The sequence below is a fragment of the Danio rerio genome, chromosome 10 (genome assembly GCF_049306965.1).
Source record: "Danio rerio strain Tuebingen ecotype United States chromosome 10, GRCz12tu, whole genome shotgun sequence".
In the NCBI taxonomy this organism is placed as follows: Eukaryota; Metazoa; Chordata; class Actinopteri; order Cypriniformes; family Danionidae; genus Danio; species Danio rerio.
In genome coordinates, this window is record NC_133185.1 from 8,918,124 (window position 1) to 8,943,804 (window position 25,681).

At 36.1% G+C, this 25,681-nt stretch overlaps 1 protein-coding gene across 1 annotated transcript in view; it reads right to left on the reverse strand.

Moving 5' to 3' along the window:
• Positions 1-25,023, reverse strand: part of csgalnact1a (chondroitin sulfate N-acetylgalactosaminyltransferase 1a) — a 93,118-nt gene extending 68,095 nt beyond the window's left edge. Inside the window, exon 1 of the mRNA XM_001333443.9 lies at positions 24,926-25,023. The gene's annotated coding sequence lies outside the window, so the exon portion shown is untranslated. The remainder of the gene's footprint in view (positions 1-24,925) is intronic.
• Positions 25,024-25,681: the final 658 nt, after the last annotated feature.

Below are 25,681 nucleotides of genomic sequence, written 5' to 3' on the forward strand. Positions count from 1 at the left end.
ATTAGAAGACATGGGATCAGCTTTCACAGCTATGCAGATGATACTCAATTATATATTTCGACTAAACCTGATGAGATGTCTGAACCGTCTAAGCTAACTGATTGTATTAAAGATGTTAAAGACTGGATGACCAACAATTTTCTTCTCTTAAACTCAGACAAAACAGAATTATTACTTATTGGGCCTTAATCCTGTACACAGCAGATCTCACAAGTCTACCTGCAATTGGAGGGATACAAAGTTAGCGTTAGCTCTACCAAAAAAGATCTGGGTGTCATATTAGACAGCAATTTAACTTTTGAAAATCACATATCCCAAGGCACAAAAACTGCTTTCTTTCATCTCAGAAATATCACTAAGTTATTAAGTATGCTATACATCTTAGATGCAAAAACGCTAGTCCATGCTTTTATGACTTCTAGGCTAGACAACTGTAATGTTCTGTTTGCTGGCTGCCCAGCATCCTCAATTAACAAACTTCAGCTAGTACAAAATGCAGCTGCCAGAGTTCTTACCAGGTCTAGAAAATATGATCATTTCACCCTAATTTGATCCTCCCTACACTGGCTGACTGTTATGTTTTGTATTGAATTTAAAATATTGCTTCTTACCTATAAAGCTTTAAATAATCTAGCTCCTGTTTATTTAACCAACCTTCTGTTTCACTACAATCCAACTCGCTCTTTAAGATCTTAAAACTCATTGCTTCTGGTAGTACCTAGAATAGCAAAATAGTAAAGGAGGTCAAGCTTTCTCATCTATGGCTCCTAAACTCTGGAATAGCCTTCCAAAGAATATCCAAGGCTCAGACACACTCTCCCAATTCAAAACTAGATTAAAGACCTATCTTTTTTGTGAAGCATACACTTAGTGCATCACTTAGTGATATGATACATGAAGGTGCTTGTTACGGCCCAAACTCAAAACTGGCTCGAATAACAATAACAATCAAGGTTTGAGCCGAACATATGGAAGACACAGACGTTCAATGGTTAAATTGATGTTCCGTCGATACGTTTTATTTTTCCATAAATCATAAGTTTTCAAAAGACAAAACATTAACAAAAATCAAGTAGACAGGTAGGGCAGCTAAGGTAAACAGGTCTCTGACTATACTGCTTTAAATGGACAGATCTTACCTAACTCCCGTGAAAGGAATAAAAATAGGTGAGTCTTCCGGGCCACTGCTTACCTTCGCTAAACTAAATAAATAACAAAATGTGACTATGAAAAATAAACCCCTACCTGCTACAAAACAAAGTATTAAAATAAACAAACTAGTTAACACATTACAAACTAAGAATCAAAAAGATTAGCAGGAACAAAACACTAAATGGAGCGGCATCCGGATGAGTGATCGACTTGCGGAGCACCGCCAGCCAGACCGCCTGAGCACAAGCCACCACCAAGCTGAGGGAGGGCGAGAGACTTCAAGGTAGAATGAGAGAGAGAGAGACGCCATTGCTGTCAGCGTTATATAGTGGGAATCCCCAGTGACGTCACAGGCAGGTTTCTTAATCTCATTTATATACCGTATGAACAGAAGCTACGCTAATTATTCTCTTTATTCTCTATTTCCACCTGGGGATGCTCATCCCGAGGCCCTCAGACCACGCAGTGCCACTGATTCAATCCATGACCAGCGACGAGATGATCCCAAGGTTTCTATATCCTGGACCAGGCCGTATCCTGAGCAGCTGCTGTGATAGTCATGGTGGAGTGGAGAGCTTGAGACTGATTCTTATGATGCTCAAGGGACAGACGAGTCTTCGCTGAGGCCCAGCTTCCAGCCCCCAGTGCTTAGACTGCAGCACTGCACAAGAAGTTTGGCCAATGGAGAAATAGTCATACTCATCTGAGTCTAGTTCTCTCGAGGTTTTTTTTCTCTTCACTTTCACCAATTGGTGAAGTTTTTTTTTTCCACTCGCCGCTGTCGCCACTAGATTCCATGGTTGGGATCTGTAGAGCTGTGCATCGATGGATTTGCTCTTCAGTGTTTGGACTCTCAGTAGTGATTATTAAACTACACTGAACTGAGCTAAACATAACTGAGCTTAAACTTTAAAAACTGAACTACACTATTTCAATTTACCATGATCTTTTATGTGAAGCTGCTTTGACACAGTTTACATTGTAAAAGCGATATACAAATAAAGGTGAATGGAATCGAATCGAACATTATCATTTGCTTATGTCATGTCAGTCAACATGAACTAAACTTGTGAATGCAGAATAGTCATGGTATATAAAACTACTCATTTCATTAGCTGAGTCTATCTTGAGTCTATCTTGTTCATAAACAATGGTGGCCGGACTTTTCATCTTGATGACACTGACACTTTCATTAACACAAATACTTATAGGAATGAGCTATCCATTTTAAGCAAGTGACAACACACTTTTGCAGTTCATAAACTTGCAGTTTGTACTAATTGTTTTGAAAAATGCATTAACTGTTGTGCAAATGTAAATAGTGTTGTAAGAAATGCACCAAAGCCACTGAGGAAAACTGTAATCCAGCACTAAATGAAGTCTGTATAAAATAGAGTTAAAATGCTTTTATTGAGTTTCATTAATACCATCAGTTTGTATGAATGAGAATAAGAAGTGTGTAAATAAAAAGTATGATCGATTCATTTAATAACCTCTTTATATTTAATAATATTTGTTTTTTCTTTTTCTTACGGAATGATTCTTTCATTCTGATTCATTAATCCTGATTCATTAAATCTTATTCATTAAATTACCTACTTGTTCATACATTCACTCCCTGAATGATTCATTCAGACATTCAATAATAAATCATTTACTCTCTGAATCATTTCATCAATCACATTTTCATTGATTTTATCAATCATTGGTCACTTAAATCAGTTATCTGTTCTTTTTTTACTCACTGAATCATTCCTTCAGTCATATATTCATTCATTATTTCAATAACTGAATGATTCTTACAGTCACTTATTCCTTCATTCACTCACTGAATGATTAATTTAGTGTCTTATTATTTCGTTCTGCTCTCTTAATAATTCATTCGATTGTTTATTCATTCATTCACCAACTGACTAATTTATTGATTTATTTGATACATTTTTTCACTCACTGACTAAATCATTTATTCAAGATTTACTAATTCACCAACCTATTAGATATTATATATGACAGCTCTGTTATTAGAAAACAAGTGTGGATATAATTCTGATGCAGCAACTGTCTGTCTCTCAAGGTGGAGATATCTTTTAATTTCTCCTCATCTCATGTCAGAATTTACACGTGATCAATTGGGGCAAAAGACGGCTCGCACCATGTTATGCATTTCCAGCTCACTTGTACAGTCGCCAGGACGAGCACAGCACGAGCCTGCCAGCGATTCATTCTCTCTGCTGTGCCTATGCCATACAAAACCCGAGCCAAGACCACGGACCAAGCACACGGCTGAGCAACACTGGGGAAACAGGAGGGGCTCGATAAGCTTATACAAACAAGAAACAGAAACACTTCTGAAACAAAGAGTGCTGCTGTTAAGTGATGTTGATTTGCTAACAACCGTTTATTAGACATTGGCTTGTTCTGTAGTTTTGCCAAAACTTCTGTTATAAAATTAGGCTAATATTTAGCTGTTGATAGTCAGGCTGACTGACCAGCTATATTTCATTAATCAGTTTGGACTCGTTGAGTTGGTTTGGTTCTTGGTTTGATTAACAACCATTTGTAACCCAGGCATTCTCTTTTTAAACACCTGATGCCCCTTTTTTGACATTAATATAATTGTTATTTCTTAATGTATTCATTATGAACAATAAACCCTAAGTTAAATGATTAAAGAATGTCTGTTTTCTAATTATTTTTTGTAAACCCTCTATAGGGTCACCAGTGATCAATGAATGTATTAGTGCAAGTGTGTGTTTCTCTGCGCAATAATAAGTACATATTTAATGATGCAGGTCACCATTATTCCCATAGATGTCAATCTCTGATGTACAATTATGCTGAGATTTGTCACTTATAATAACCACAGACATAAAGGCAACACAGCACTGGGAAACACCCATACAGTCTCGCATATGGCCAATTTTTATTTACCCAATTTACCTAAAGTGCATGTCTTTGGACTGTGGGGCAAACCGGAGCACACCCACGCAAACACAGAGAGAACATGCAAACTCCATTCAGAAACGCCAACTGGCCCAGTCGGGACTCAAACCAACGACCTTCTTGCTATGAAGCAACAGTGCTAACCACTGAGCCACAGTGCCACCGATATGACTTTATTGTAGAGAAATCACGTGAATATAACTGTCACTGTCAATCAAAATATTTATTGATATGAAGATATTGATAAGGCATTGAAAATGACAGTTAAACATGGGCCACTGAAATTGTACTGGAAAAGTACGCTCTGATCATTAAGTGACGGTAATCATCTGCTCAAACTAGTTTCAAAGAGTTAGAAAACAGTTTAGCTGCACCTGCTTCGAATGTTATCACTCGACTGAAGTGTGTTATCAGTGGTTATTAGCTGATAGATATGAGCAGTGGGGGCCTAACTGGTAGGCTCAGAAGGCTGTTAACATCCATCCACATGGTTAATCAGCTATACCAGTGGTCACCAAACTTGTTCCTGCAGAGCCGGTGTCCTGCAGATTTTAGCTCCAACCCTAATCAAACACACCTGAACAAGCTAATCAAGGTCTTACTGGGTATACTTGAAACATCCAGGCAGGTGTGTTGAGGTAGGATGGAGCTAAACCCTGCAGGGACACCGGCCCTCCAGGACCAGGATTGGTGACCCCTGAGCTATACTAATAGAAAAACTCCAGATCCAGATCTGTTTTTACATTACTGTGATGGTTGAGTTTAGGGTTGGGGTAGGCGTAGACATTAATTAAATATAATTAATGGGAAATTTAATAAATAATATGAATAATTCTCATTAATTTCTGCCCACAGCCATATGTGATCTATAGCTGATTAACCACATGGTAGGATCATAACAGCATTCTGAGCCTACACTGTAAAAAACGTTGGTTGCCTTTAATTTTTAAGCTGAATCAAATTAACTTTATAAGTCCACTGAACTTACATTATTCTAATCTGACATAAAACAGCTTGCTTAACTTATAAAATTAAGCTAGAACATGATTAACTTAGTTTAATGAGTTACAAGTTTTCTGTAAAGCTGAAAGAATGGGATCATTTGGGTTGAAATCTTTACAGCAATGTGAACATTAAGTATATTTCTTTCAGGTTGTTCACATTTACATTTCTCTATTTGCAGAATGACTTGCATTTTATGTTTGTGACTCTGTATATATTGTACATGTTAGTTGTTTTGTGTTTTATTCTTGATTGTTTCTTTTATTCAGGGGCGGACTGGGACTGGCACTGTAGTCAAATCAGCCCACATTAACACACTGACATAGCCCCATCCACGGACACGCACATTCACTATTTATTTCGATGTACAGATGGTGAAATAATTTGACATTCTTGCCAGATTTTGATTACGTCCGGGTAACCTCGGATTGGGTCGGCCCATCTTGAAATCAGGCGGCCGTCACGATTGGTCCAAATGCTTAACATTTATTATTATTATTATTACTATTATTATAATTATTATTATTATTATTATCATCATCATAATATCACATCTAGCAAGAGATAAAAGCTGCCTCCACGTAAAAACAATACATATAAATAAAAACTGACCGGCCCACATTTAAAAATTGGTCCGGCCCTTCTGGCATTTGCCAGAATTGCCAGATGGCCAGTCCGCCCCTGCTTTTATTTCTATATCTTTTTAATGTGAAGCCTAACCATAGACGAGGGCTGCAAATTAGCTTTATGCTATATGCCCTATGTACGCAACATTGGTTATATTTGTATAGCAATGTCAAGTGTCCCTGTTAAATAAACAAGCAAATATTTTTTTTTTTAAAATACAATGACTTAAAAACATATACTGTCAGACCTAAGTGATCAAAGGCCTCTATTGGCCCATATCTATCAGTTAATAATCACTGATAACTTCCATTCAATCGAGTGATAACATTTGAATTGGCTGTTTATAGCCCTTAAACAAATACCAATCTATCTATTTTAGATATATCTGATTTAGTAAAGACCCAAATAAGAAATAAGGATTTTTTTAATATGAATTCATGTTAGAGTTGATCTACCCGACTTTATACACACCAGATACCTTCCTCAAAACACAGCTATTACCCTAAAACTAGTTGTAGACTTCAATAAACAAGGGTTTAATATATACAAACACAATTAGCCCTACATACTGAACATTTTATATTATTATTAATGCCTTCAGTTTCAGGTCACTATTTTCTTACAACTTCCTGACAACTTCCTCAAAGATGTTAATCAGAGTAAAAGCCTCTGCATGTGTGCAAGGACTGGCAGGTTTGCGAACCAGGCACATTTACATTAGTTCAATTACTTTCACAAGCTCTGATCTGCAGAGTCAGCTGCAGTTATACTATCTGGCTGTGGTGTGCAGTCAGGAAATGGTGTGTGTGTGTGTGTGAGTAAGTGAGTGTTTTTTTCTTTGTCCATTTGCAATTTTTTCCTTCAGAGGCTTTTGCTGACCCTCGAGCCTGGAGATGTATCCTGTGTTTTTCACACGTCTAATATATAAATACACCAGTCTTTAACCAACTTATGATAAAAATATTCCTTCCTCTTCTTTATGATGAGCGTAACTTCTATGATTAAGAGTGTGAAGATTGAGTAAATGATGACAGAGTTTCCTATTTTTGGTGAACTATCACTTTAAAAAAACATCTCTGTCAAAGTTAGCATGAACCATGAAGATCAAAATTAAGTTTAAGGACACTGTTTAGTCCTATTCAAAGTTAAGATAAAAAAGTTATTTGGTTATTAGTTATTAAAAAGTCTAAACTAAAGTAGTGTAGAGTGTAGAGTAGAAAACACACAAAAGAGATAACCACAAAAGAGATAAGCGATGGAAATTGTTGAAGTCATCCTATTATAAATGTAAAAAACAACCAAAACCAGTGGGTTAGACCCACAGAAATCCCCTTTTTATGACAAACTGGACCAGCTACTAGGGCATATATTTGTGAGATACACATTTGATTGGTTTCCCAGTGCTGGGTTGCTGCTGGAAGGGCATAAAACATACGCCAGAGTAATTGGCGGTTCATTCCCCTTTGATAAACCAACCACTAAACTGAAGGATAGTGAAGGAGAGAGTGAGTAAGATCTGATTAGGATTCTGTGGTGTCCAATTTCTTCCTTTTCACTAACCCGCCACCAGGTACAAGATGTCTGTCACGATGGGCTTACAAAATACAAGAGATATCCAAGTGCAGCAATAGAAGTTTTAATAATAAATAAGGGGACAGGCCAGGTTCAAAAATCGAACAGAGACAAAAGTAAAACCCAATAAACAAAAGTGTATCAAACAAAGTTAGAACAGGAATTCAAAAATATGATCATAACATGAAACAAAGTGAACAAACAAACAAACCAAAACGATGAGTCAGTGAGCAGACTAGGTACAGATAAGAGCCGGACAAAACAAACCAGAATCGAGTGAATAGGATGCACGAGCAACCAGCAAAAATCCAAAGGCAAACTAAACACAACATAACAAGGCTTATAAAGACAACAATAATTAGACAATGACAGACAGCTGGAAACAATTAGTGATCACGTGAACTACAAAGCAGGAACAAACCAGAACATAACTAGTGTCCAGAAAACCACAAGATGGCACTACAGCAGACATGACAATGTCAACATGACGTCAGATTGACATTGTACCTCAACGTCGTGGGACATTGTATTTTGTTTGGAAATTAAAATTGATGACGTCAAAACCAAACTACAGGCAGACATCAATGTCCAATGTTGAAGAGATATTGCACTTTGGTTACTTTCCAACGCCCTAAAAACCTCAAAATTTCAACGTCTAATGATGTTATAGCTTAACGTAGTGTGGACGCCCCCAGACTATTCAGCGCCACTGATTCGATCCAAGACCAGCGACGAAATGATCCCAAGGTTTCCATAATCCTGAACCAGGCCGTATCTTGCGCAGCTGCTGTGGTGGTCATGAAGGAGTGGAGAGCATGAGATTGATTCCTGTGATGCTCCAGGAACAGACGAGTCTTCGCTGAGGTCCAGCATTCTCCAGCCTCCGGCGCCTTGACTACAGCTCTGCACAAGACGTTTGACCATAGGAGAAATGGTCATGCCCAACTGAGCCTGGTTTCTCTCTTGGTTTTTCAATTCTTCACTTTCGCCAATTGGTCAAGTTTTGTCCTCGCCGCTGTCGCCACTGGCTTGCAAAGTTCGTGATCTGTTGAGCTGCGCATCGATGGATTTGCTCTTCAGTGTTTGGACTCTCAGTAGTGATTATTAAACCACACTGAACTGAGCTAAACTGAACTGAACTCAAACTCTGAGAACTGACACTGTTTTATTTACTACGATTTTCCACGTGAAGCTTCTTTGTGACGAAATATATTGTAAAAGCGCAATAAAAAAAAATGTAAATTGAATTGAATTGATTGGCTCCAGTACTAGAAGGCGGAGCTTCATTCGCCATATTGACAGTTACACTTTTCCCTATTTAAAAGTATATGTGTGACACGTCTTGTGTATTCTATAGTCTTTTGTACAGGGTAGCGCTTCTTAAAAATGAATGTGGTACCAAACTGCAGTGGTGGACTGGCCATCAGGAGCCATAGATATATACAATACAAATTTCAGGCTCTGGCACTGTTATTAGGCACTCTTATAAGTCACTTTAAAAACTAACGTTAACTGAAAATAATAACATTTTCTAGCACTAGAGTCAAATTTTATTTACATTATTTGGTGGTTTTATTCAACAAAACTAACAAAACTAGCTTACGCTTAGTATTTAGTGCAAGCATGTGCCACTTTGCCATATGGTCAACGCAGTAAGTGACTATTACATCAATGACGTTACTTGTAGAGCATAACATTTCGTAACACAAAATCAGAAACAATGAGATATTACCTATGACATGTTATGCCTTTATGCTTTGTTCTCTCTGTTCACTCATTACTACAGCTTACGCAGCAAAAAAGTATGGCATCTTTAGATTGGCTTTGGTCTTGACTCACTGCGGTTGAATGACATTTGTCCTAAGAACACTGTACAAATATGGTGGCGGTATGGACGCATGCTCAGGGCCAGTATGCGATAACTACAGAAAGACCTAACCAAAAGTGAGAAAATAACGCAGTAAACATAAAGATGGAGGTTAGTGGATGATACATGGCAGAATGAATCCACACGTCTAAAAGAGTGGATTAAATACACTTCTTTTCTGAAACTGAGCATCATCGACAACATCTGGACTCTCTTTCTAGAGAAGGAAATAAAGCGAAGCCCTCGACAGCCCTCCTTTCACTGCAGCAAGTTTGCTCTTAATCAAACCACTTCCTGTGTCCACGGGGCAGGAGCGTCTGACATGAGCTTCCTGTGGGTCTCTCATTAAAGCAGACAGCACCAGCTGCAAGTCCACAGCCCCGCAAAGTACAGCTCCCATCATCAAAGACAAGATAAAACAACCAGAAACATAAAAGAACTTCACATTCTTCTTATAAAAGAATGATCTCAAATCCTGATCCTCCGCTTTCCTTTAAACTGTCAGTGCTTATATAAATAATGGATGTGTTGGATTGTGTAACTGAGCAATACCGCAGAATCACAACGACTGGTGTAAAATAATTTATTGGGAGTCTATTCTACGCCCGACGCCTGGTGTTTTTTTCATGATTCCTGTATCTGCTGCTCTTTTTGAACATTCAGTTATAAATATATTTTTTTACTGGCTTATAATTTTTTTAAATTTATTTTGTGTTGATGATGAGGCTTAATAAAATATATATTTTTGAAATCGAAAATATATTTAATTTAAAGGGCACCTATGATTTATGAACTTTTGTATGCTGTTTGGACAGAACTATGTGTAGGTATAGAGTGTCCACAGTCATATTGGAGTGATATAAAGACAAAAAGATTTTTTTTTTAATTTCATGTTGTTAAAATAGGATCCAAATCCCTCCCGTTTTTTAGGCAACGTGATTTAGGAGTGCAGTTTCCCCACCCACCAAATTGATTGACAGCCGCAAATTAGCATGTCTCCGTAGTAATGCATATAATCATATCAAAAAGAGAGGACATGCACAAAGCAATTGGGATTAAAAGATCTGTTCAGCTCGCTGTGATCATCAATCATCATCAAATGTGATCAAGAATAAGTTTTACAAGTTTAAACCATTTTTAAAACACTGCATATTTGTAATAAAGACATTTCAGTATAAATATAAAAGAAGACGCTTCATTCCCAGTTCATAGACTTGTGGTCACTCATCGCTGCAGAAAGGCTTGAATTAACTCCACAACAACATATATATTAAATAACTGTTGGAAAAGTTTATACTGTAATAAGAGAGATTCATTCTTGTCTGTGACTGTGCTGTTTATCTATATAAAGGCTACAGCTCTGACATGCACCCGGGAACGGTGAGCGGGGAGAACTAGCTTATTTGCATTAAAGGCACAAGCAACAAAAACAGCTACAATCTCTTAACAGCTCAAATTTTTCAGATTTAAAAAGGTATAATAAATAATCTGATGGGTGTTTGAACTTTACACACACATTCTGAAGACACAAAAGACTTATCTTAAATCTAGAAAAAGGGGTAAAATAGGTGCCCTCTTAAAACGTTTTTATACATTACACAATATAATTCATGCATTTTAAATATTATAAAGTATATTTCAGGGTCAAGAAAGTATATTTCAGCGTTCTGAAAACGTTCCACTATATACATTTTAGAAGAGCATTAAATACGTCAGGTGTACGTTTTTTGCTGTTTTTGTTTTACCAAATCCACCAGCGGCTGCTGTGTATGCTTTTTAAGATCTCAAATTTCTCTCGTGAGTGCCATCCGTGCCTGCTCTTCTCATGTAAATCCACCAAAGGCCGCTGTCATCTGACTGAACTGACTGACTGACTGACCGATATCCCACTCACCCATACTCTTTCCTAAACCCAACCGATAGTGTTTAAAAAAGCACCAATTGACCCACCCCCTGCCTTCCCTAAACCCAACCAACAGTGTTTTGAAAAGCATTTCAGAAAAAGAAAAGCCCTTTGATTTTCACCACATTTTCAGATTTGACCACATTCTCACCCTGTTTGTTTATGTGTTTATTTTATTTTTTGCCTTCTGTTTTTGTCTTACTCGCTTAATGGAACAGTTCTTAGTCAGACTCAAGCCCATACGTACTTCTGGCTACATAATTTGCGATCTCCAGAAATGTACGTAGGGATATGTTTTCAGAATGAGCCTATGTTATAACCAGTGCTTAATTTGCGAATAGATCGGGGAAATGGATCCGGCATGCTACTCGATGATGTAATGGTGTCGCACACGAAAGTCGGGGGTGGGGGGGGGGGGGCATTGGATAGCGGAGGGGTGTCGCGGACTCAAGTGAAGAGGGTTGGGGAGTTGCGGAACAAAGTGAACGTGAACAGTGGAAAGAGAAGGAGGCGGATCGGTAAAATGAGGTGCCAGTGCAGATCTCGGAGGCGCCAGATCTGGATCCAGTGTGTTCTGGCACAAATTAAGCCCTGGTCTTAACCATCGTTGATATAGTATAAATATATTTTTTATATGGGCTTCACCACTGACATAAGACAGAAAACTGTCTAATTTAGCAAGGTGGTATCTCCAAATAAGAGTCCGCAGCAGATGCACAAGCCAAGTCAAGGCCTGCATGCTGTTTCACTGCTGCATTAAAGGGAAGACACCAGAGAAAGCAATTCCAGGTGTTGCTCATGTTGCGTTCACAGAAAAACACAGGCTGAAGGGAAATAACATGAAAAAGCAGGCAATGTGGAAGCGTTTGCGCAGTGGAGAGAGGGAAAGGACTCTTTGATGTCCTTCTGGGCCTCAGGTGATTCTCATTCCCCTTAATTAAGCTGGATCTCTTCATGTGTGACCCGGATCATACCTACCATATGGGCTGCTTTTAAAATCAACATGAAACACTGTTCACAAGCCATTTTTATGTCTGTTTGTGACACTTTTACAGGGGAAACAGGACGTTAATGAGAAAAAAACAAACCAGATTTTAGAGGGAATTAGTGAATTAAGCTAAAATAGTGAAAGTTAAATAATGAACCTTATACAAAAAGTTTTATAAATAAATTAAAAACAAAACAGGATTCGCATTCCATGTTTTTGAGAAAATAGCATCCCGGGAAAGTGCTGCAAATGACGTGGATGGTGCAATAGAAACCACTGTAGCTTTTTTGTGAATAAATGGACTTAGAGGATGTAATGTACACGCAATAACAAACAGGATATTCTGCATTCGAATGCGGATGATGGAGAATTTTACGGTTATGTATCTACATAATTTTTAAGACAAACTTTAGCATTCAAGAACAAATCAAGCAACATTTGAGATAGAGTTCAGTGAGATTTGTCTGCTGTTTTGTCCAGTTTATATTATCTGTACATTAAATGTTTTGTAATGCAGAAATGTATACAAAAACTGACATAATATTATTTTATAAAAATAGAGGCAGATATATATGTATGTATAACAATAATAATAATCAATTCAATTTGTGTTTATTTCTATAGCGCTTTTACTATGTAAATTGTGTCAAAGCAGATTAACACAGAATTTCTAGCAAGGTGAAACTGTGTCAGTCCAGCTTTCAGAGTTGAATTCAGTTTAGCTCAGTTCAGTGTGATTTAGTTTTCACTGCTGAAAGTCCAAACACTGAAGAGCAAATCCATCAAGATGTATACATAATAATAATAATAATAATAATCATCATCATCATCATATTAATAATAATAATAATCATCATCATCATAATAATCATAATCATATACATAATAATAATAATAATAATAATAATAATAATAATAGTGGGGCAGTAGGTTCGTGAGAGTTTCCTCTGGGTGCTCCGGTTTCCCATAGTCCAAAGACATAAAGTACAGGTGAATTGGGTAGGCCAAATTGTCTGTAGTGTATGAGTGTGAATGAGTGTCCATGGAAGTTTCCCAGAAATGGGTTGCAGCTGGAAGGCCATCTGTTGTGTAAAAAACATGCTGGATAAATTGGCGGATTATTCTGCTGTGGTGACCCCAGATTAATAAAGGGTCTAAGCCGAAAATAAATAAATAAATGAAAAAATATGTAACAATAATAATAATAATAAATAAAATAAATAATAATAATAATAAATACATAAAAAAACAAGAAAGTAAAAAAAAAATAAATGAATACATTTTTAACTTCTCATTTTATTTATTTTTAAAAAATTTTATTGACTACCCAATGACAATGTTACCATCTTAAACATTCTACATATTTTCTACAATACTCTAAATTTCTTTATTTTTTAAACTTGGGTTAAATGTGCAATTTTAAATGAAAATGTTTCAGTCAATGATTTGTGCAAAAAAACTGTATTTTTGCCATATTTTGGTTCACTTATGAATCAATTATTAGTAGGGCCAGACAGAATCTGCTGACATTTTTTGCCATTTCTGCTGAGAATTTAGTTTAAAATCTGCAGATTTATGCGAAATGATTGTCATAGTATTATAGCTAAAAGCTTATTTCATAAAATAAAAAGTAATACCCTTTTAACTTTTATTTAATGCTTACAATGCAAATCCAATTAGATCTACTTTATTTGGTAAACAAAGTTTCTAAAAGACAGTAAATATTTCTTTATAAACTGTATATATATATATATATATATATATATATATATATATATATATATATATATATATATATATATAATATAGAATAAATGATAAAAAAAATTATAAAATACTTTTAAAGCGCAAAATTTTTTATTGTGCAAAAACATTTCCAATTTTACAATTTGTTTTGTATTTTAGATTAAATAAATGCAGCCCTGCGCAGGAGAAGCTTATTTTAAAACATTTTAAAATCCTATGTATCATATATATTATATATATATGTAGAAAGAAAGAAAGAAAGAAAGAAAGAAGAAAGAAAGAAAGAAAGAAAGAAAGAAAGAAAGAAAGGAAGAAAGGAAGAAAGAAAGAAAAAGAAAAGCCCAGGGTGTAAACACTCAGAGGATATTTGTCAGGTAGGTGGAGGCAAAGGAGTTTGTGACGTCAGTGGAAAAGTAATTCCAAAGAAGCAAGTTATTACTGAATTATGCGCAGTTTGAACAGGGATTTAAGTAAGGAATTCACTTACTTTGATTTAAATTGACTTAAACACAATCCTCCTCCTAAACACGCCCCTTCATACACAACCACCATTCATATGCCTTCTGTAAGCACTTTGAAAACACACCACGGTCTCAAATTAGGACCAAAAAATATGCGCCCCCTCCAAAACAGGGTTTCCAACACCCAGCTCCTCTTAATTCAAGCCACTTTATATTTACTGTGTCAACCCCAGCCAAAAAAATAAAAAGAACACAGAAAAAGAAATGAACAATACGCCCTCAAAGCTCTCAAAGAAGAGGAAAATTAGAGGACACTTGTCTTCAATCCACGCTGCCTTAGAAAGACAATTTTCATTCAGAGCTCTCTTCCAAACAAGCCACAAGCATTTTAATACAGAGTATAATGTGTTTCCATAGACATAATCACCAATTTGTTTGAACTGCAGATTTGATTTGGTGTATGGAAGAATACGTTGCAAAACAAGTACTTGAATACCACATAGCCACACACTTTGAGCCACAATTGAAGGCCACACATTCATGAAAATGTTCTCAACCCTGAAATCTTGATAAAGCACAAAAGTGCTCTTGAGCGAAGCTGTGAGAGCAGAAAAATCTGCCCATTAGTCCATCAAGCACTGTTAAAAATGTCCTGTAAAATCTACAGTAACTTACTGGCAGCAGTTCGCCATTACCTTACTGTAAATCAATTACAGCAAAAATACTGTTTTTACACTTACGGCGCCATTTATCTTGCTGTATATTAGGGATGCACGATATAGCGGCTGCCATATCGTTATCGGCTGTTAAAAGTTATTTTTAAGATTATTGTTACTGATCCGATGTCTAAATTAGGCAGATAATGTTAACCCGATAAAGTACGTAATTATACAGAACTGCCTGACTCGCGCATGCGTGGGCGGAACATGTTTAGACCTGTCCAGTGCATTATAATGGATCTCTCCTCACATTGTTTATTCCTTCAAAGTCCGTCTTTTCTTCATGTGGTGTTGCTGTGCGTTAATAACTCAGTAAGTAACCATGTTCCTTATCATTATAGATATGTTTGATTGAGTGTCATTGTGTATTTTGCTTTAAATTTTCTCAGGAAAAATATTACATGTGTAAACATAACAGCAGCGATGCACACGTGCTAAACAACTTGTCGGGCTGTTTGTAATGTAATATAATTATTTGTTATTATCAACACGTTGCTTGCCATGTGTTGTTGATGTAAAATTGTTTTCAGTTTGATCAGAATATTCATATTGATTATAACGAGCCCGCGTGTGGGCTGTCACCACGCACACACACACACACACACACTGATCAGCCATCACAGAAGCACAGGGGAAAGGTGCACCGCTCACTGAATCCAGCATATGGGTTTTCTACTCGCCGCAACAGTTCATCTTTATATTATGCTCTGTGTTTGTCATAAAGTCATCTGTGCTTAATGATCATGTGTTGTTTTAAAATCTGACTCTGAGTGCAAATCTGCACCTGCAGTTGAAACTCACAGCGGTTTATCATAAACTTTTCATTCATCATTTTCCCGCAATTGACAGCAAGAATGAACACAGAAGCGTTGTCTGATTGACAAGCACTGCAGCTACATGTACATGTTTTCAAAAGAATCTATAACGCCAAATACAATGAATGTATGCCTCATTTTCTAAAGTAATACAATCTGTATTCAGCTTTTCGCTTGTACGATGACTCTGAACTGTCAAAACACCTCTAAAAAAGGCTTTTTCAGACATGACATATTTGTGCATATGTACATTACTGTAACACGTTTTATTCAAGAACATTTGCGCTGATTTCAGTCTATGCTCTTTTATTTTCATCTTATTTAAATATATTTAACTTGCTTGTTATTTAAATACCATTTTGTTATTAAACCTATTATTTTTATGCAACAGTCAAGTTGCATGTTAATTCACTATGAAGAAAAATAAATAATTTATTGTTTGCATGCTGATTTATGTGTAATCGTGAATATAGGTCTATATATTCACCTTGGAATTTTGAAATGATAGCTTTTTTGCTTTGAGTATAGACTATTCCAACACAATCTCACGGCAATTCGTAACTTTTTCATTTAGTGGCTAATTCGTACAAATTCGTACAATCTAATTCGTACATTTTAGTACGATTTGCGTAACCCTCAATGACGGTTGGGATTAGGGGTGGGGTTAGGTGCCACGCCTCCTTTTTAAAATCGTACATTTTCTTACGACTGAACTCGTACGAATTCGTACGAATTAGCCAATAAACTGCCAAAACGTAAAATACTTACGTTTTCTCGTGAGATCAGGCTGACTATTCAGTTCATAAGAGCAGTTCAATCTTTTATGAAGTTTGTTGTATAAAAATATACCATACCATTTTGAAATATTTATAATTATCAGCCTTTATATATCAGCTATCAGCCTCCAAGTCTGAAGAATTATCCGTTATCAATATCGGCCAAAAAATCCATATCGGTGCATCCCTACTTTATATGTACTTTGTATGTATTTACAGAATTGTATGTGTATTTTTACTGTACAATGCAACACAATGCACTTTTAAAATACAGTGACATACTGCATAAATGTCCAGTAAAATACAGTTCATATTACAGTTTAATAATGTAATGTAATTTACAAAAGTGGTAAACAGCACTAGAGGCATCTAGACACCATTAGATCTGGCATTTTACGTAATACACAATGGTTAAGCTTAGAACAGCATTTTTCTGCATATTACAACATAAGTCATCTCATATACGAATAACGATACATTTCCTGATGTATAGATTCATATACGCATTGACCACATGAAAAGATCTATTTCTTTTTTACATTTTAAGTACAATCTACTCATTTGATGATCATATTTCTCATGTTATTTAGAACAAAATATTTGACAAAATATAAAACACTTCAAAAACTAGCTGACAAAAAACAATAACTAAAAATTTATCTCTAAATAAAATGCAAAATAGGGCTCAGTGGTTAGTACTGTTGCTTCACAGCAAGAAGGTCGCAGGTTTAAGGTCCCAGCTCAATGCCAATTGGCATTTCTGTGTAGAGTTTGCATGTTCTCCTCGTGTTGGCGTGGGTTTCCTCTGGGTGTTCCAGCTTCCCCACAGTCCACAGATATGCGCTATAGATGAATTGGATAAGCTAAATTGGCCATAGTCTATGTGTATAAATGAGTGTGTATGGGTGTTTCCCATATGGGTGTTTCGGCTGAAAGGGCATCCGCTGTGTAAAACATGTGCTGTTTAGGTTGGCAGTTCATTGTGCTGTGGATGTCCCCGGATGAACAAAGAGACTAAGCCGAATTAAAATAAATGAATAAAAATGCTAAATGTAAACATTTTACTTTTTAAGATATCAACTTTCTCATGATGCTGTCATTAATGTTTCTCTCTACATCACCGTAATGTCGTGTACTATTGTGACTCCACGACATAAAGATAAAGCATATAGTATGAATCTATAGACTTTTTATTTTGTACATACTATATATTTCACCAAGCAGTGTGGTGGCACAGTGGGTAGCGTTGTCACCTAACAGCAAGAAGGTCGCTGGCCAAGCCTCGCTGGGTCAGTTGACATTTCTGTGTGGAATACTACGGGTGCTCCGGTTTTCCCCTCAAGTCCAAAGACATGTGCTACGGGTGAATTGGGTAATCTAAATTGTCCATAGTGTATGAGTGTGACTGAGAGTGTGTGGATGTTTCCCAATGATGAGCTGCAGTTTTGCACAGCACTACTATGCACCATTTCCTTCTTGATAAATGTATGCAATAATATCCTGACTTTTACCATCTTTCTTGATTCATTGTTTTCTAGCAGCACTGACTAAAATAAAAACTAATGCACCTGGTATTACAATATGTGGTTACTAATTTAATCACAAGTGGACACTAGCAATGTAAACAGAGTTTAAAAAGACTTGAGCCACCAACAGGACTTGATGTCACAAAATCCAACAACTACTGATAATATCTAATTTAAAATCCTATTATAAAATCTTATTAGCCTAGCAGTCAGTATTGCTTAAGATGTTTGGTAAGTTGCAAAATAAACATGTCATAAAAATGTATTTTTGTTTTGTATCTTTAGATCAGAGGTGCCCAAAGTAGGGCCTGTGGGCCAAAGCTGGCCCATGGTAACCTTTGGTTTGGCCCACCATCCTATCTGAAAAGAGACAGAGAATGATGGGGAGCTGGTTGGGGCAAATGCTTTTGACAGAGATTATAATTTCTAATTTAATGTATATCATTTTGTTTCTTTGTTTAATTGAGGAGCTATAAAAATGCCCACTGATGAATCAGACATTTATAATGTAAATACTGTCACTTGACAATACACAAGACATCGGTGAGCAAATCAAGGCAAAGGCTGGAGCAGCTGGGCTAGTGTATTCAGTATTGAGCTCCATTGTGTTATAAATTAGATGTTTTTACTAAGTTGATAATAAAACATAAATGAAATACTGCATCATCTTTAATATGTTTTTAAAGCAACTTTTTCAAGTAATATTTAAATAATAAGCAAACAAATGAGCACATTTAATGTAATACGATTTGGTATATTTAACTTCAGCCCACAGCCTTCAATCAAGTTGGGTTTTTGGCTCTTTATTAGAAAACATTTGGGCACCCCGGACAAAGAATGTTTTTAAAATGTGTTTTCTGTTCATTCATAAAAGCAAAAATATAAACATACTCACAACAAGCACATACAGTATATTATGTTAATTATAAATATCAATTTTGCACATGAATGTTTTGTGTAAATATAAATAAGTACTTTTACTGTAAAAAATTTACTAAAAATCTATACTATATATGCTAAAAATGTTAGTAAACGTCACTTTTTTTAAACATTTAAAAATCAAAAGATGTCAAAGGGGATTAAGCTGACAGTGTGAACCACTAAATGTTTTATTATTATTCTTTTTTTTTTTTATCTGGTACAAATGAACCCTATAGGTCATTTGGTCCAGATCTCGTCTCACTCCTCCAAAGCCATATTTTTTTCTGTTTACAGTAGGTGTGAACAAGTGTAAATGCTCCTTTTGGTGAATTCAGAGGTATTCATATTTTTCTGTGTTGTACCAAAACATACAGATAATGATTGAAACTTTCTGATGAAATGTTCATCCTTTTCATTCACTTGCTTGTTGTTAGCCTTGAAATATGTTCATGTAATAGCACTCAATCACAAACTGAGTAATCCAGGCAAGGGGATCATGAGAACTCAAAAATAAATGTAGTCATCTGAGTCTAGGACAACTTTGCAACTTGGAACTATCCCATTTTCATCAAACATTACATCTATTTAAACAGTTTACTGAAGAATATTGCAAACTAACACGCAGAGCAATATCCAGCATGCAATTAAAGTACAGCCTAATTAATCATGATATTGCACAAATAAACGCTAAAGCCAAAAAAACACGAAGACGCTTACATTAATAGACTAATAGCTAAAAATAATATTTACGAGCAGTGCAGTCTAAAGCATCAGCGTGATTTTTAATTTCCTCCTCTGTATAAAAGCTTTGTGGCATGCCTCAATTGACCAAATGCTTCTTTCAGCCCAAAACAGCAGGACCGCTCATTGCCATAGAGATCACATAGTTGAGGACACCTAGTCACCATAGCAATCTCCTCTACAGGATGGCAGAGCTACAGTGACAGCTTGCTTTTAACATGAGACGGACCCCAGATTCTTCTTCTGGAAGCCAGAAGAGAACCACAACACACTGGTCCTGTGGCTCAAAGATCTGAACACCAAGAACGAAAATAAAGCACAAAATATCTAACTTTCACTCATGTATTCACACTCATGTCATTCCATATCTGTATGACTTTCTTCTGAACTAAAGCAAAGACATTTTTAATTATAATTTTGGCTATATCACATTCTGTTATAGGGTCCAAACAACACAATCTCACGGCAATTCGTAACTTTTTAATTTAGTGGCTAATTCGTATGAATTTGTACGATCTAATTCGTACAATTTAGTACGATTTGCTTATCCCCCAATGACGGTTGGGGTTAGAGCTGGGGTCAGGTGCCACGCCTCCTTTTTAAAATCGTACCATTTCGTACGACTGAACTCGTACGAATTCGTACGAATTAGCCACTAAACTGGCAAAACGTAAAATACTTACGTTTTCTCGTGAGATCAGGCTGGGTCCAAAACACCATTAGATTCCTTTGGAAATGTAAACACTGCAGCTGACTCCAGCCTACTCTACATTTTAACCTTCAGAGTGCCATGCTGATCTTTGCACACACAGTTCAGTAATTTACTGAAGTGATGACTACATTCTAAACCAAATTTACTCCAAAAAAAAAAAAAAAGCTGGTAGTGGCAACCACATTAGAAAAAAAAATCTATGCAGTGTGTAGAGAACCAAACCAAAAGATATATAAATTAATTAATCATTTAAAAATTATTATTATTTACCAGAATTTTTTTTCTGAATGTGCACTGAGATCACAGAGAAGAGCTTTGACTCATTTGTGTTGCCAGATCTTGCTAAAGGAAATCGGCCGATAATATCAAGCTATATCAATAATAAACCAAACAAATCAAATTTCGTAATACCATTACTATACACATTTTTTTTTAACTCTAATAAAACCATAAACTTCACTGATTTATGACTAAAGCCAAAAAAAAAAAAAAAACGTATAACATGTGAACCTGGCATGACCTAAAGACAGCATGGAAGAACCTAAATACAAACAAAACATGACATCTCTAGTCTGTGGTTCAGCTAAAGTTCTAAATAGATAACTAAATAAAATAACAGGTCACTTACTAGACGGTCAGAAAAAAAAGTAATTGCCACCATTTAACTACAGCAAACTAATTATTCAATAATAAATACCACTTACTTATCACCAGCTACTGGTGTAATTTTAAGCATCAAGTTACTTTTCAAAAAGTATTTACTTATTTTGATTGCTTCCATAGACATCAGTGTTTATATCTTAATGATAAACATTAAGCTCAATAATAAAGTCATATTCTGAATTTTTTTTTTTTTTCCTAAAAGCTGCATGGAACGATGTGGTTCGGCTCAGTACAGCTATCTTTTGGGTGCTTTTTTTGGTGCTTTTTGTGTGCTTTCCCACTGCATATCTGGTACTTTTATTAGTACCATAAGTACCTAATGCAACTGAGCCATACCATTACCAAAACTATTACTGATTGGACTGAGAGAATTGACACTATCAGCGTCACTGGATTTGCAACACATGACAGACACCAAACCCACTATGTTTTAGCCACTGCTTAAGAACACCATTCCAATCGGTAGCATCCATTACCTGTGTTGTGGGTTGAATTGTGACGCATGTTTGTTTATGTCAGGCTTACTAAACTGAAAAAACTGTGAAAATGTAAAATCTGAACAGTACTGTACTGCATAGTGGAAAAATGACTTTTTGTAGCAGAATTAACAAGAACATGGGGCTGAAATGATGAAAGACTGAAGCTGTTTAAAAACTAAAACTGATCTATATATGCACTACCTGACAAAAGTTTTGTCGCCTATCCAAGTTTTAGTAACAGCAAATAATAACATGACTTCTAGTTGATCATTTGGTATCAGAAGTGGCTTATATAAAAAGCAAAGCCCTCTAAATTACACTTATTTTTCCAAAATACAATATGATCATGCCTTGATTTTTAATTATTTAATTAGGACATTAAGGTCTGACTTTGCTTAGACAAAAATCTTGTCACTTAACAGAAAAAATGTACAGTATAGAATATAAAGTCATGGTGCAGTGGAAAAAGAATTAATATTGTGCATGACTCCCATGAGCTTGGAAGACTGCATCCATACATCTCTGTGATGACTCAAATAACTTATTAATAAAATCATATGGAATGGCAAAGACTCCTGCAGGACTCCCAGAACTCCCTTTTTTATTTATCTTCAATCTCTCCTCCTTCATTTTACCCCAGACATGGTCAATAATGTTCATGTCTGGTGACTGGGCTGGCCAACCCTGGAGCATCTAGACCTTTGCTGCTTTCAGTAACTTTGGTGTGGAGGCTGAAGTATGAGAAGGAGCTCTATCCTGCTGAAGAATTTGCCCTCTCCTATAGTTTGCAATGTAATGGGCAGCACAAATGTCTTGATACCTCAGGCTGTTAATAAGGCCATCCACTCTGCAGATCTCTCACACGCCTCCATACTGAATGTAACCCTAAACCATGATTTTTTCATCACCAAACTTGACAGAATTCTATGGGTCCATGCGGGTTCCAACAGGTCTTTTGGAGTATTTGTGATGATTGGGGTGCAGTTTAACAGACGATTCATCAGAAATATCTACCTTCTGCCACTTTTCCAAATGATCAACTAGAAGTCAAGTTATTATTTGTTGCTATAACAAAAGGAATCAACAAGATTTTTGTCAGGTAGTGTAGTTTTCAGTGTGAATGCAAAATCTGAATGTCCACTTTGATCGTATTTGTGAAAGAATTATTAGATATAGTCGAGTTATTGTCATTTAAGAATAATCGCTGATTCGGCCTACATAATATCAGCTTGATTATGTTACAATATACATGAATTGTAAATCACAATGAATGCTGGGATGCAAGATTCAGGCAATTTATCTTGCATGGACAAAAACATTAGGTGAAAAAGCTTCATTTCAGCCTTCTAGGTAGTAGTTTCAAACCATCCAGTTAAAATGCAGTGTTAATAGTACTTATTATGTACTATTCTTTTTAAGTATGCTTTGATAATGCTAATATCGCCCAAATCCCACACTTTAACCTTTAATCTCCATTTAGATTAGAAGATTTAGATAAGCCTCTGGAAATGCCTGTATGTATTGTCAGGGAATTAGCACTGATTTGTTTCAGTGCTGCATACTGCACAACAAACACCTATAGACTGCTGCGAACACTCCAGATGCTCCAAAAACAGGACAAGAAATTGTTATTCAGATTAATAAGCTTCAGTTTGTGCATGAAACAAAGTGGGCATTAGTGTAAGAGAAGAAACGATGAAATAATCAGAGAGCATAAGTTTAATAAGGCATTACCATTACAAACTCATCAGTAAGGCAAAATGAAGTGGGGGCTGAAATTCAAATTGGGTTTTTATTTAAAGCTCCCCTTGTCCGAAAGAAGTCCGAGGTCTAGACGGCCAGCAGGTGAATTCAGCCAGTGTTTTCAGAATAAAGATTAAAAGAATAAAATAACTACTTTAACTAGCATTGCATCCTACGCTTTGAGCAATACCCATCATCCTGTTAGCGCAGAGGAAGCAGATTCAGTTTGGCAGACAGCCCAACTGTTAAAAAGTAAAACGGTGTTTATCTGTAGGAATTCCTGAGAAGCTTTGAAGGATGTTTTAATTTGCACTTCCTTCTTCAGACCAAATGATATAATCAAAGGTTAAAACAGTAAGGAAGAATATTTGTGTACTTTGAAATGTGATAAAATCAATATTATTTTATCTTTTTTTAAGCGTAGGTACTTATTAATCAATTCCTCTGTACACAACCTCAAAGGTTTGATGTCAGTGAGAGTTTATTTTACTTTTAAATATAAAATAATTATTATTTTTATTAAAAGGATACATTTAATTGATCTGTACAAATTAATCAAAAAGAAAAAAAAAATTGAACTGTTTCAACACTCATGCTTCTTAATCACTAAATCTTTGGGTGACACTGAAAACTGGAGTAATGCTGCTAAAATTCAGCGTTGACTTTTAGAAATACATTTTATTTTCAATTACAATAACTGTATTACTAAAAAATACTAAATATTGTAATAATTTTGAAATCTCATAATATATAAGTAATTTCTTCTAACAAACAAGTGGAGCGTTCTAAAACATATTATAAATCTTACAAACCTCAAACTTTTGAACAGTAGCATGTGGATAACTCATAGATAACTTTCTGAGATGTCTGAAAGCATCTTGACAGATGTTCAAGCTTTCCTTCTTACAGCTCGCGGATACAAACTGACTTATTTATATAAGCTTGCAGGTAATATTTGAAAGTCTGTAGTCACACACTTGGCTACAAAAAGTTATTTCCCCTGTTATTGGCCTGGAAGAAAGAAACAGTTCATTTAACACACTACTGATCTTACTGTAGAGCAACATTTTGTTGCACGATATGGGGTAAGCTGTCTAAATGAACCAGAAGGACTTTGTAGCTAAATTAAAACAATTATAAATCACAGATTTATGCATGAAACCGAAAAACTGTGAAAGATTAAGCAGACTACACTCAAATGTCAAATGAGTAAACACCATGTGACTGATTCCTTTCAGTTGACATTTTTTGCAAAGAAAAAAAAAACTGAATGATGACTGTTTATGTTCACTTTGTTTACATGCTATAACATTATTTAACATTACATTTTAAATTTGAACCCCCCAAAATAATAATTTAACACCAAAAGGTGTTGGAAAACATTTAAGCCATTTATAAAGAATTTAACTTTTAAAACATTAAAATACGTCCCTTTTGACAACTTCCTCGTCTGACAGCTATATTCAATAACTACTCATAACAGTATTCAAGCATGACTAAAAGGATGACTAGTTGGACCACCACTGCTCTACTCTGCATCTGGTGCCATGAATGAGATGAATGTCTTACCATCATCCGGGAGAAGAAGAGATGCAGCGCGTGTTTCAGTGGTCAGACAGTCCTCCAGAGCAGCGCGCCGTGTGCTGGATCAGCATGCGGCGTAGAGTGAGCGGAGAAGCGGTGAACCACTCTGTGTTTCTTTCCCGGCGAAACCGGATCCTCCGGTCCACCCCACCCCTCATCAGCCTCCGCCTCCAGCGCGCGCATAAAGGGAGCGTTGTTACCTGCAGAATCCGACACACTCCTGACGCCCCGCACGCTCCTCTGGGAGGAGAAACTTATTTATTTGCAGCATTTGTTCCGTCGGGCGACAGTTGGTCCTCTTTGACTCTCTTAGTAGCCTGTATAAAATATTGTCATGCAGTCTTTTAAATGAAGCTGTTTATAAAACCACCCGCAATTAATTCAAAATTACTTACACAGGAAAACGCTGACAGTTGCCTACAACAACCTACAAATACACACACCTATTTTTTTTTCTTCAGTAGCATAGTTCTTTGTGGTAATTGATGTGCTATTTAGCACAGCTAAGTGTCTCTCGGTTATTTAGCTCGTAATCATATGTATTTGTTCTTCTTTAGTGGTTCTTTGGAGTGGTGCTACAGCAGCACTTATATGATTACAAGCCAAAGAACCAAGTTTTGTGCTATTTAGCATAAAATATTTTGTGTGTCACATGCTGATTTGAAGTGATATGGACTAATTTAATTTTGGACTCAGTTATCCAATTAGTTTATTGCATTTCTCTACTAATGAAAATAAATC